The sequence below is a fragment of the Drosophila albomicans genome, chromosome X (genome assembly GCF_009650485.2).
Source record: "Drosophila albomicans strain 15112-1751.03 chromosome X, ASM965048v2, whole genome shotgun sequence".
Classification (NCBI taxonomy): domain Eukaryota; kingdom Metazoa; phylum Arthropoda; class Insecta; order Diptera; family Drosophilidae; genus Drosophila; species Drosophila albomicans.
Window position 1 is genome coordinate 15,449,018 of NC_047627.2, and position 14,695 is coordinate 15,463,712.

The 14,695-nt window shown below is 37.9% G+C and overlaps 1 protein-coding gene across 1 annotated transcript in view; it reads right to left on the reverse strand.

Annotated features, from left to right (window-relative positions):
- Positions 1-5,685, reverse strand: part of LOC117576671 (activating transcription factor 3) — a 59,160-nt gene extending 53,475 nt beyond the window's left edge. The window contains exon 1 of the mRNA XM_034261662.2: positions 4,283-5,685. The gene's annotated coding sequence lies outside the window, so the exon portion shown is untranslated. The remainder of the gene's footprint in view (positions 1-4,282) is intronic.
- Between the last annotated feature and the right edge of the window lie 9,010 nt (positions 5,686-14,695).

Sequence of the window (14,695 nt, forward strand, 5' to 3'; positions counted from 1 at the left end):
AAACTTTAGTTAATTCATCTTTTAATACTCTAAATTGTAATTTCTTCAACTCTTTGTATATTTCTTAGTTTGAAATATTAAATCAACAAACACTAAATATTTTCTCTTTTTTTCTTTTGCAGTTTCCTCATCAACTGCGCGTAAGTTTGTCAATGTCTAAACTCTGTTTTAAACAAATCTATTATTAAAATCAGTCATCGATCTGTGTGCAAACAGTCTTATCGTGTCACTTTAGTCAATGTTGACTGTAGTTGACAGCATTGCACATGCGCTTGTTTTTGGGATTTCGTGTTGCAATTCGTGTGTCGAGGAGGGAAAAACTGGGGGCTACTCTCGCTTTTTTTCGTCGTTGTTGTTGTTGTTGTTGTGTTTTTGTTTACATTGGCTCACACACGTCGACTACACATATATTTCTTTATTAGTTTATTTACTTGGCAGCTCGGTGACAATTTCATTGCGCTACAAATATTTCAAAAAAAAAAAACGAAGAGAAAAAAAACCAAATTCGAAAATCAAAAAGAAAAGACAAAAAGCAAAAATATATCTGGGGGAAAGAAAGAAACAACAACAACGCGATGCCTTCATAAAGTTTGACAGTTTTGTGTCGTACACATTTTTGACAGGCCCCGAAAAACAAAAAAAAAAAATACTGAAATGGATGAATGCACGACTGGGATGTGAATGGGATATGAATATGAAATACAAATATAAGTATGGGCTTTTTTTTTTTTTTTGGGTAATGGGATGTCGCCACGTACAGTTGTGTATACTATTAGTGAGGGGTGGCAACTCTGCTGCTGGGATGCTCAAGGCTAACCCCAAAAAAAGAAACTTCACTCGGAGTCGGCACTTATGTTAAAAAGCCCAAGCAACAATTCAACTTCTGGTTAGAAACGGAAAAGAAACACATGTTGTTCACATTCTTGTGCTATTTCGTGTGGCATAGAACTTTAAAAAGAGAGATACTGCTTGCCACTGGAAGTGCCACTGGAATTTCTTCGCAGTCATTTTCATCGTCTTTTTATACCCGCTACCCATAGGGTAGAAGGGTATTATAACTTTGTGCCGACAGGGAATGTATGTAACAGAAGAACGAGGCTTCTCCGACCCTATAAAGTATATATATTATTGATCAGCGTCAACAGCCGAGACGATCTAGCCATGTCCGTCTGTCCGGCTGTCCGTCTGTCCGTATGAACACCTAGATCTCAGAGACTATAAGAGATAGAGCTATAATTTTTTTTCGACAGCATTTGTTATGTTTGCACGCAGATCAATAATGTTTCAAATTTTTGCCACGCCCACTTCCGCCCCCGCAAATCAAAAAAATCGAATAACAAGCGTAATTGTAAAGCTAATATTGCGAAATAATAACTATGATATAATTATGATTCCTGAAAATTTGGTTGCGATCAGATAAAAATTGTCGAAGTTATTGAAGAAATACTTTTGTATGGACAAAAACGCCTACTTACTAGGGCTCTTAGTTGCTTTGGTTGACAATCTGGTGTATTGAGCCGTCTATGGTATATTTTGAATTCTGTACTATATCGATATACCAAATATACCATTTGGTATATTTTTAGTATTTTTGGTATATTTGGTATATTTTAATAATAATACCCCAAAATATATTTTTAGTATTTTTGTAGTATAATTGGTATGTTTTGAGAATAATACCGCGAAATATATTGCTTTTATTTAAAATGGGTTGCGGGTATCTCACAGTCGAGCACACTCGACTGTAGCTTTCTTACTTGTTTTTTTTTTTTTTTTGCTTTTTGGCTCTCTGCAATGTGACGCCGCACTTTTCGGAACATTAGACGCACATGCCAAGCAAAATGGAGCTGCTTCTTCTGCTTTTCAAGCAACTCAACTCTCAACTACTGCGTCTTGGACTCGACAACAATGGAAATCATTCATCGCACACACACACACACACACACATGCTCTATTACAAATATGCTTGTGAAGAAAGAGTTCTCCCCTTTTTGTTGTGTGCTTGGATGGGTGGTCAACCCTGGTTTTCAAGCGTCGCGACGCGTTGCGTCCCTGGCACGCATGTTGACAACAATAACAATAACAAGAGCGCAGAGGGTTGGAGAAACTATACGACACAAGGGTGAAGGGTGGTGTGGTATGGGGTAGTGCTATGTGGCCTGACTTTTCCATGGCATTTTCCGCAGTCGCTCGCATAAATCTTGATGCGATAAAATGCGCAGCGCAAATCTTTATGCCCAATTTTCTTTTTTTTTGCTTTTTGGGGATAGAAATAGACAAACTGCAGTTTCGGTCGGAGAAGGGGGTGCAGCAGAGGGTGGCTTTTGGTTTGGGTTTGGATTGCGGAGGAGAGGGGGCAATAAACTGAATTTGCGCAAAGGCAAAAACGTTGTTAAAAATGCACAATAAATTAATGAAATTGTTCATGGGGTGCAACGCCGCTTTGCTATATGAGAGAGTGTGTGTGTATAAGAGTGTGCGTGTGTGTATTGGAGTGTATGTGTGTGTGCGTGTGCTTCCATGGCAGCTGATTAGCAAAGCGACGGCGGCGTTGAAAAGCAGCGCCAAAAAGGCAAAAGAAGTGCGCAAAGAGCCAAAACACCTGTTAACATCGCTGCCCCTCGCTGTCTGTATCTATGTGAGCGTGTATCTGTGTGCTGATGAGTTGGCAAACGTCTCTCTCGCTCTCTCTCTCTCTCCTCACTCTCTTTTGCTGTCTCTCTCGCCTGTGGCACGAGCGCTTTTGGCCCTCGAGACAAACTGTTCGAGGCTTGGTAATTGCTATGCTCCCTGCAACAACAGCGTCGCCTGCCAGCTCCACAATCATGCCACACACACACACATACACAAACAGAAGCCGCAGCAAGTGGAAATTGGCAAAATTCCGCATGCTCCATATGCAAAAAGAAAAAGCAGAATGGAATTTTAAGAATGGTTTCTCAATATGGAACAACAGCAGCGCCCCCCAAAGTGGATGCCACAGCGTGCCACACACACAAAAACAGGGCAACAAGGGAGTGCACAATCCAGACAATGAAGATTAAAGCGAAAGATCTCAAGTAAGCACAACGAAATTGTAAAACAAAAACCAAAAAACTACAAATCATTTCAAAAAGTTAAGCAAAGAAAATTTATAGGAAAAATACATTTTTGGTAAACTTTATAGTATTCTATATAAGGTCAAAAGAATCATCAGAGACAACAGAGTTAAGTAAAGTAACTAAATATTACTGAGGAGCAAGAAGGAAAGACAGAAATATTTAAAGATGAATGAAATGTTGGCAAAGTTTATAATAAACTATATAAAGTCACAAGAATCATTAACATTATCAGAGAAGTATCTTCAATCTTTACAAAACTATAATCTTTATAAAGAAACCCAACATTACTTAAGAGCAACAACAAAAGAAAAGAGAAAAACTTGAAAGATGAAAGAAATATTGGTAAACTTTATAGTAACTAAAATATATATGATATAAATTGTCAAGTTAATACCCACATTATAAATGACAAATTATGAATAATAATAATTTGAATTTAAAAATATATAGTTGTGATTTATATACAACATAATACCAACATTAGAAATGACAAATGATGTATAGAAACACATTTTCTGGACATAGTCCAAATTTCAACAAGATTCGATATGAAAAAAGTTAATCTTAAATGAAATTCTAGTTTGTATTATTAACAAATTGCGATTATAATTAGACAGTTATCGTGGAATGTAAATATTTAGATATGACAACACATGCCTAGAGATAATGATTCGCATAATTGATCATAAGTCGGTAAAGTTCTGATGGGGAATGCCGTGATAAAAATCGACAGTTTGGTGTGATTGGAAAAGTAAACGACGACAGCGACGTTGCGCTAAACCTTTGATCAATCAGTTGCAGTTGGACCCAAGGGCTCCCGATATCGCTATGTATGGTAAATATATATATATATAGCTTTACTGTTATGAGTCGATGAGCAGATGGACGCTGAACCTAAAGGGTCTTTCCCGTTAACCGCAAAGCAAGCATTCTACATTCTACATATAATCAGCAGATTGGGTTCGGAATGGGAACTGGGAATTGTGTGTGTGTGTGTGTGTATAGAGTACTATAATACTTGGATGGGTCAATAGAGGAAGTGCAGAGAAACGATGATTGAGGTAAAAAGGGGGGCTCGAGCGATAAATGTGAGAGAGCGAGTGAGTAGAGTCACGTAGTCGTAGAATCATTTCGAGGGGGGTGGTAAAGGGGGGAAATAGGGGGAGGGAGGGTTAACTCACCTGTTGTGTGATTCGGTTTGCAGCTGAAGAGCCGGATGAAGATGTTGCAGAAGAATGTTGTGTTGATTGTCTCTTGTTGTTGACTTCTAGTTGTTGTTGTTGTTGTTGTTGCTGTTGTTTACCAACACTGTACACTCCAGCACCTGTCAGCGAGTCGAGTTTTCTATATATACAACTCTCTCTTTCTATTTAGCTTTTTTTTTTAGGGGGTCCCTGTGGGTCCCTCGATTTAATAAGTTGCACTTGTGACACTAAAGCGTGACGCTGTTATAAGGCATTTTGGTAGCACTTTTATTTTTATTGGGATTGTATAACACTTAAAAAAAATATATATATATAATAGATATAGTACGATCAGGCAGATATTGCTATATCGATTTTTGGAAGCTGCGACGCGACGCGCGCTCGCGATACGAAAAATTTCCAATTGACGAACCAACAAACAAACAAAAAAAAAATACCACAAAAAAATGTATTAAACGCGATATTAGTTTTGGGAACACGGAACACACACGTATAGTAGGCGAATAGGGTTGCCGTTTTTAGGGTTACGCTACGAATGCGTGAGTGTAGATGTATGTGTGTGTTGTTGTTGGTGTTGGTGTGTTTACGGCCGTAGAAGGAAAAACTCAAAACAGTTTGAGTATATATTTTTGTTGTTGTTGTTTTTCTCTTTGCAAGTTTTGGTGTGGTGTTTATATAAATACATATATAAATGAATTTTGTATATTGTTGTTGTTATTTTGCTTTTTGTATTTTTGTTTTCAGTTTCAGAGTTGCTCACGCGACGAAACCAACACGTTGAATAAAAGTTCGAGCGAATTTCAAATTCGCTTAAAGCCAATAAGTCAGTCGACGACGACGCGACGTCGCGACGTTGGCAGCGCAGCGACAGCGACAGCACACGGCGTGCTCGCTCGGCTCGGTAGCGTTCGTTCGTTCGTTAAAAGTTCGCTCGTGTTTTGTTCTAATGCAGAGAGACAGTCAGCCAGACAGACAGACGAACAGCAAGAACCAGCGAACAGCAAACAGCGAACGGCGAACGAAACGAAACGGAACAAAAAAGCAGAGAGACAGCGAAACGAACGAACCAAAAGGCAGAAAGGCGCGGCCCGAATGTTTGTTGTTGTTATTGTTGCTGCTTTTGCTTTTTGCTGCGTTCTAAGCTCGACAACAAGAACAACAACAACAAATAAGACAGAGCAAAGCACAAATCTAATAAGAACCTCGTCGGCTGTTATTCGTGCATTCGTTCGGCTTTCTTAGCAGCGCGGCGGTGTTGTTGTTATTCGCTTTATTTTTGGTGGTGGGCGACGACGACGACGACTGCGACGACTACAGCGACAGCGACTGCGGCGGTGGCGGCGGCAGCGTTGCGTTGCGTTCAAGTCTGGTACACGAAAAGCACTAAAATGCGACGAGTCGTCAGACCGACCGACGACTACTGGCCGACTGCTGAAGCGCAACGCTGAAAATGGAACGGGCCCAAGCAGCACCGCACGGCAAACAAATAAACAAACCCCAAAAACCGACGCCGTCGTCGTCGTCGTTGTCGTCGTCGGCGCTGCCGTCGCAAACATCGACCCAGTGACGGCGGACACTTGACTTTGGACAGACCCCTGCAGCTGGCGGCGACTGCGACGCCACTGGCAAAAGCGTCAAATGCTTGTTGTTGTTGTTGTTTTCTTATTTCTTGGTATGACTTGGAATTGAAATTGAGTAGCGCACGCACACACGCATGCAAAGGGGAATTGTTTCCAAAAAAAGAAAATAATTAAATTTGTTTTTATTTTTTTGGGAATGGAAAATATACTTTGTAGTGAATGGAATACAATGTAAATTTATTTGATTTGTGTAACGCATTAAAAGTTACACATTTTATAAGTAGTTTATTGATTAAATTGAATCGAATAATTATAGTTTTTGACCTCTAAAATTAGCAAACTTGTGTTATTTATTCCCTTTGTGGTTTTTGTGGCGGAAGAAATTCCCACAGGGGGGCATGGCATTTCTATGAATTGCGAAAGATATAAATAATTGTTGTAAATATTAAAAATAGTTTATTTATTTCAGTATTATTAATGGGAAAATGGGAATGAGAGATTGAAGTAAATAAATCATTGGAAAGGTTATTTACTTTTTTTCTAGAATGACAATTTATTTAAGGCTAGAATTAAGTACACAATAATTAAGACACTCGAAATTGAATTACTTCAGTTAATTGAAAAGCTCTACAGCATTCACAATCACACACACACACACACACATACATATGCAAGCTAAGCACATCCTTAAGCTGCAGCTGAAACGTTTTGGCATTGAAACAAACGCAACACGCATTTCAAATGCAGCAACAGAGGCGCAGCGATGACCTTGAAAATTCAACGAGGGACAAAGTGGCAAATGGCATGCGCAGCCGGTTGAGTGGGGCAAGTGGTGGGGCCAACAGCTCAATGCTGCAACAAATGTTGCCCAAAGCAAATACAACAATGTAAGCAATATTGCACGAATGCTGATAAGTCGATAACGATTGCAGCAACAGTAAATAAAGTACAACTACACTATTAATAAGCATGTGTGTGTGTGTGTGTGTGTGTAAGTAAGGCAACAATTTGAAATTGTCGCCACCTTCTGATAAGACGTAAAGCGCGCTTATCAGCTTTTAACAGCAGCAGACGCAGGGACGGCGACGACGACGTCGACTTCAGACTTCGATTCTGACGCGTCGCTGGGCGACGTGCCAAAATGCTGAAAAAGAGTGCGAAGCGACTAAATAAATGCATATACAATACAAACATACATACGTACATAACTAAGTATCACTGTGTGGGTAAAATGTTAGGGAACAGTCCGACAATCAATCAAATGTTTTGATTTATTTAGCAAAGCGCAGTGCTGAAGAGCTACAGTTCTGTGTAAATAACTACACACACACATACTTGCAAATATACGCATGCACAAACGCATACATACATACATACAAACATTAAGTGGAAGCAACCGGCGAAGAGCCGGCAACGCCAACAAACTCAAAACAGAAGACGAAAGAAACATACACAAAATGCCAAAAACAATAACAAAGTGTGTGCTGCTCGTGACTGGAGCAAAAAGAGAGAGAGCGAGCAACAACACAATAACAAATACAGCAAAAGAGCAACTATAACAAGACAGTGTGTGAACCGGCTGTGTGTTTGTGTGCTTCGGTTTCAGTTTCGCTCACAAAATTTCGTTTCCACTGTGTTCCCCTGTGTGTCCCACTCACGCGACGACACGACGGGCAGTCGCCGTCGCCGTCGCAACGCACTTTGCAGGTCGCTTTGCTGCAATCATTGCGTTTGTCGCTGTCAGTTGATGCAGTAAAATCAATAAATCTACATACAGTATGTAAATATGCACAAATAAATAAATACGCATATTTACCAAGACACATTCCAATGCAACAACATGTGACTAACTAAAACTAGCTTCGATAAAAACTTTTCCAGTATATTTGCTCGTCGGTGTGTCCCGGTTTTTTTTTTGCTCATCAATTACTTTGTAAGTTGGCCGCGCATTCGACAGTCGCCAATTGGCAGCACATGAAGCACATGTCAAATATTATTTTTGGGAGCATTCCAATTGTTTGTGTAGACCACTTATCGAATTGCATTCACATCATAAATTGCATTTGCCATTTACTAAACGCATCGTACCGTTAGTTGAGCATTGTGATACTGTCCACCGCATCTAATTAATGTATAAAGCGTTGTTTTCATTTTCATTGATGCTGCGCTTTCTCTCTCTTTCTGCATTGCAAAAACAACAAAGTGTGAGAGTACTCGCCTCTCTCTTAGCAGACACCGGCGACAGCGACAAGCAGCAACAACACACACTCGCACACACACACATTTCGTTTCCAGTGTTCCAAGGCCGTCGTTTGACGCGACGACGCGTCGCATTGTGTTCGGGTTCTAGTTCGGGTTTCGCTATCGGTTCGGGTTCGTGTTTTGTGTGTTGCGAGTGTTCGGGTACGCGAAGTGAATGTATAGAATCTATTTATAGACATCGCATCACGTCACAAGCTTTTGCTATACGTTGGTGATGTCGTGATCGCCACGCTGATTGGCTGATGGCCGTGGCGAGCACAACAACAATCTGCATTGGCAAGCGACGACAATCGGCAACTACAACTACACCACTACACTACTGAGGCAGCGACACAAGCACAAGCACAAAGCACAATACAACAACAAGAAAAGTTCTATGTCGCCGGCATTGTCGTTGCTGTAGTATTTGTTGTTTTCGGCTTCTCTAATATGCGAATTTATAAAGGAATAAAACGAGCATTAAAATGGCAATAGCATAAAAATTGAAATGGTGCAGCGATGGCTTCAACGTCGACGTCGACGTCAACGTCAACGTCACTGTTGACGCACAGAAAGCGTGCCAAAAAAAAGTAGAGATGCAGAGGAGCAGCAGCTGTGTTGCTGAGCGCCTATTAATGCGTTCCCACACACATGCATACAAAGCAGTACTTATGCACACGCACACGTAGTAACACTAATACACTCGCACACTCACACACAAACAGGTGGCTGTTGGCGTCGCTGCTGCAGTTGGCGCTGCAGTCGCCGCCCAAATAACATTCATAACTGAAATTCTGCTGTTAATGAAATGCAAAAACGTGTTATGTAAAGAACAGAAACAACAACAGCAACAACTACAACAATAAAAGCAATAACAACACGACAAGTAATTTTAATAGCAATTGCTTTGCACTTTTGCATATATTATCTATGCATGCGTATGTATGTGTGTGTGGGTGTGTGTGTGTGTGTCTACATGCAAATAAAAATTAATCATTGCAAAACTAACGAAAACCATAAAAAAAAATATTAGCAATTGCCTAGAACACAGAAAAAGCTTCAACGAATTGCGAATACCCTTCAAATGACATTGGAAAAGTGCGTTTTGAAATTAATTTCTTAATTCTAAAAGTGTCGAAATAGAAAAAAAAAACTCTGACTGAGTACATTTAATAATATTTATTTAAATTAGTATGATAAACATTTTATTTTTTTAATAATGTATTTTAGTTTTCATAGAATTTTAGTAATAGAAAAATACAAACAGTAAATACACATAACTTAGAATTCTTTGCAATTTTAATTTTCCAAAATTTTATATTTAGAGTATGAAATACAAGAAATAAGTGAACTTTTAATTAAAAATTAGATATAGTACTAATAATTTGTTATTTTAAAAGACAAGTTTTGAAAATTGTTAAAAAAAATATCCTCAAATGAATATTCCTGAATAGATATACATACATATGTATATGGTGTAAAAATAATATTACTACATTTTTAGAATAAGAATATTTCAAATTATATAATTTACACAAAAAATATAGCAATATATTTTAACATAAATTTTAAAAAAGAGTTACTAAAATTTGATATAAAAATGTTAGAGATTCTGAGGAAATTTAACATAAGCTTTTTTGTAAAGAACTAATTTATTAATTAAATTCTTAAGTTTTATTACTTTGTGTATTTTTTTATGATGTATTGAAATATTGAAATAAATAGGAAAATCTTTAAAGTACAAATTTACATTACAAATTTTGAGATCAGAAATTTGTTTAAAGCATTACAAATTTTGGAATCAGAAATGGAAATGGTCCAACTTTTCAAAACAAATTCAGAAAGTATAAATTTCTATTTAAAAGTTCTATTTTCATATCAAATTCATTGCAATAAAGAAATGAAAACTAATCTTAACATTAATTGGGCATACTTCGATCGAGAGCAGGGTATCAAAGTGTTTGTGGGTCGCCTTTGATGCGCCTAACAGTAGGCAGCAACGGCAACTCCTCGGCCCCGTCACCTCCTGCCGTCCCCCCTCCTTGCATACGACAGACTGTCCGCTAAATAGGCGACTATAATTTTTAATAGCTTTTGTTTGTTACTCATACGCCCGGTTGGCCCGCCGCCGTCGTGCACGTCCCCAGCACCCGCTTCGATCAGTTGAGCCGCTGCAATTCGCTTCGTTTCGGTCGCACAACGGCGGCGGCATTGCAATAAATTGCTCTAGCAAGTATATACATATATATCTGACATATATATATTCACACAAATATCTGCTTTGCCGTATTGAGAGTACATATATTATATTATAGTATGAATGTTTGTGTGTGTTGTTTTGCATAGTAAAATGACTTTGTGGCAATAATTAGTTACAAATTGAAATAGTGTCGCAGCAGCGAGCAAACACAAATCAAATTCGAATAAATACAAATATCAATATACAACTTGAAATTAGCATTTTTTAGTTAAGTGGCCCGGCAATTTGCATATTGATCTTTTAGCACCGATCACGATTGGGTCGCAATTCAAATCTCTCTCTCTTTCTCTTTCTCTCGCTGTCAAATGATTGCCATATTGATGGCATGAATGCAGCCGGAAATGCCGGATGAGCTAATTGAAGTCGAAACAGCAGCAACAAAATGGTTTGTTAATGGATCTGCATTTCGTATTTCTTTCTTTTCTTTTGCAAACGGAACTAACTCAAGGCTTGCTTTGATCTTTTTTTATGCAGTGCTTCGATCTATTGATTTAATGGCTCGTTAAATCTGATCTACACAGGATATGCACACTATTTTATTTTTATAGCATTATCTAATTGGTTGAACATTATTTGTGGCAAACACACCTCGCAAAAAGTCGTCAGCTATTATTATAAGGCTGCCTAGATCACCTGTAGCTAATTCGGCGGATTATGGCTAAGATCAATTAGTAACTAAGACAGAGAGACAAAAGAATCGTTGGATGTGTTTGTTTAGTGATACCCACTGAATCAAGCAAAGTGGCAAAGTATGCTGAAAATATTGTTTATTCAAGAAATTATTTATTCTTTTTAAGTTCTACCTAAGTTTTAAGTACCGAAGTTCTACCTAAGTTTTTAAGTTTCAACTCTCTAGGGTAACTGAGAGTCGAGTAAGCTCGTTTGTGGCATTCGTATTTGCTTTGGTTTACCATGTAATTTTCAATGCCAATAGAAGTGACTTGAGCCCAGCCCAAGTCCAGTCAGATCAGCTCAGCTGGAGAGAACACACACGATGTCAAACGACAACATACGTTACGTATACGCACCGTATGTGTGCGCATGTGTGTGTGTGGACAGTGCCGAAATCTTTGACAGATCACCGTGTCAACGGTTGTCGTCATTGTTGTGTTGTGCTGCTGCTGCTGTGGTTGCTGCTGCTTGTCGATTGTTATTGTTGTTTACATTGGAATCGAATTTGTTGCTTGCTTTGTGCCCGCAACAAGACAAAAGCAATCACAGCTCTCCACTGACTTCTGTCCATTGTGATCTACGATCTGTGTGAGCTACCAAATTGCGCCGTTCTAATCGCAATCGAATTGTTTGCAGGGACACAGCACAAAAGAGATTGTTATGAAAGTAAAGACAGTTAAAGTCAACGATTGAGCTTGCATACAGTGGAAACTTTTAATAAAGTTGAAGCTTTGAGTTTCTAATAAAGCTAGCTACAAATCGATCTTAAAGTAGAGCTGAAAATACAGTTAAATATTAAGTTTGTTTCAGAGCTTAAAGTGGAGCTGGGAGAATGTTGAAAAAATACTAAATCAACTGTGAGATACCCGCTATCAATTTTGAATAAAGGCAAAGCAGTGTGATATTATTCTTAAAATATATTAAATTAATATACCACAAAAATACCAAAATATTGAAAAAAATATATTTTTTGGTATATTAATAATAGTACTACATTCAAAATATACCGTAGAGCGCAAAATATACCAGATCGTCAGCCAAAGCGACTTACTAAGTAAGTAGGCGTTTTTGCCGGTTAAATGCATTTCATCGAGGCCCAAAGTTCAACAAATTCATTATACCAAAGCCTATATTTAGTATATTGATATACTACTACATTTCAAATATATACCACAGAGTGCAAAATATACCAGATTGTTACATACATTTCATCGAGGCACAAAGTTCAACAAATTAATTATACCAAAGCCTATATTTGGTATATTTATACACTTCTACATTTCAAATATACCACAGAGTATAAAATATACCAAATTATTACATATGTACATTTCATGGAGGCATACATTTGGTATATTGATATACCACTACATTTCAAATATTGCACAGAGTGCAAAATATACCAGATTGTTACATGCATTTCATCGAGGCCCAAAGCTCAACAAATTAATTATACCAAAGCCTATATTTGGTACATTGATATACTACTATATACAGTTACATACATTTCATCGAGTCACAAGGTGCAACAAATTCATTGTACCAAAGCCTCTATTTGGTATATTTATATACTACTACATTTTAAATATACCACAAAGTGCTATATATACCAGATTGTTACATACATACATTTCATCGAGGCCCAAAGTTCAACAAATTCATTATACCAAAGCCTATATTTGGTATATTTATATACTACTACAATTCAAATATACCACAGAGTGCAAAATATACCAGATTGTTACATACATTTCATCGAGGCCCAAAATTCAACAAATTAATTTAAAGAAAAACAAATCAACAATAACAACAAGCAACATAATAGAAGACAAATGTTAAAAACAAATAATAAAATCAAATTGGTAGACGAAGTGCGAGTTTAAGACGTATTGATTGAGCATAACATGAATTCACACCAAGCGTATCGTTGTCATTGTCATCAAGCAAAGAAATCGAGGGGCAAGGCAACAGGTTGACTTACAACTATTACAACGACGCATAGAGGAAGTAAAGGTCTAGGGCAGGGCAGGGCAGGGCAGAGCTTGTCAAAGCAAAGAACGTAAACAAATTGAGATTCTTTTCATATTTATTCTCCACTTATTATCAAAGACTCGCCTTTTGTGCGTTGACCATTTGTTGGCTACTGGATTTTGTTTTTTTTTTGGTAAATGCCTTTTTGTTTTCCGCATGCCAATCGTTGTTCAGCGCGTTAATCGTTAATCGAACTGCAGAAATTGAAAAGCAATGTAGCAATGAGATTATAAAGCAGCCAAGCAAAATTGTGGATATAAATTTTGAGCAGTTTTGTCAAATGACTTGGACTGGGTTAAACGACACCGTCGATGGTCAACCTGTCTAATATATATATATATTGTATATTGTATATTATTGATTATACAGCTTAATAACAGAATGCCAGATTTGTTAAAAAGCGGAATCTGGTAGAGAGCGACAGACCGAAAGAGAGAGAGAGAGAGAGAGAGAGAAAAGGCATTAATCACTGCGATTAGCTGTCAACCGAAAATCGTATTTTGTTATGCAAATCGTTTGGGCATTAAGTATACGACTAGTTAACAGCTTTGATCAGTGTTTCACTTTACAAAGCGAAGGTCTAATAAAGACATCGCTCATCGTTTTTTGTTGTTGTCGTTGTTGTCGTTGTTTTTGTGACTCGTCGCAATGGGATTTACTCGTCATAATACTACATACATTATTGTGACTCGACTCTCATGTGGAAATTGGCACAATGTGCCACATTGTAGAGCCCTGGAAGTGTCGACCCTTCTCTTCTCTTCACTTCTCTTTCTTCTTCTCCTCGCCTTCTCGTCGCCTTCTTTGCGGTTCTGGCATCCATGCACAGAGAGATGCACGCGACGTTTTTATGGCTCATGCAAAGCCATAAAATGCGAAATGAAGTAAAATGCGAAAGAGGGAGAAAGCTATGCGATGACTATGCCAAACTATGTATAGAATATCTATTAGGAATGGCCAGGAAATTGCATACAGAGCCACACAAAGCTAGCTCACAGCTTATTGCGACCACAACATTGTTTGGCATTTGCCATCCCCAAGTTTTTAAAGTGCGCCACCTGTCAGCCGCACTTTTTCTGCCCTCGCTGCTTCTTGCTATGTATGCAAAAAATATTGCACCATATGGCAATTGGGTGGATTTTTGGATATTTCGCATTTTTACTGCCGGATTTTCTCAGTTCGACGAAACCACAAAAACCACCAAATTACCTAAAATTCAACGCCTCTGCCAAAAATGATTTAAAATTGGCAAGTTTGCTCGCTGAATTAAAAATGGTTATAGGTTAAGTCTATCTATTAGTTGTTATTAAGCTTAAATCACTCGCTGCATTACGAATTGCAAGAGGCTCTTTAAGTAATCTCAGTTACCTAATTTTTTGTACTCGTTCATTTTTGTAACAACTCAAATACGATACATTTATATTGTAATCGTTGATTTCACTTTTTTCTCATTATTCGTTTTATTTTACTCGTTATTCGGTACCCCATTCAAAAAGTCTTTCTTACTCGTTATAATAATTCGTTATATTGATTAGTTATTCGTTACTTTTATATATGTATATAGATAGTTCTTTCATTTATTTACTCGTCAAAACCATTTTCACG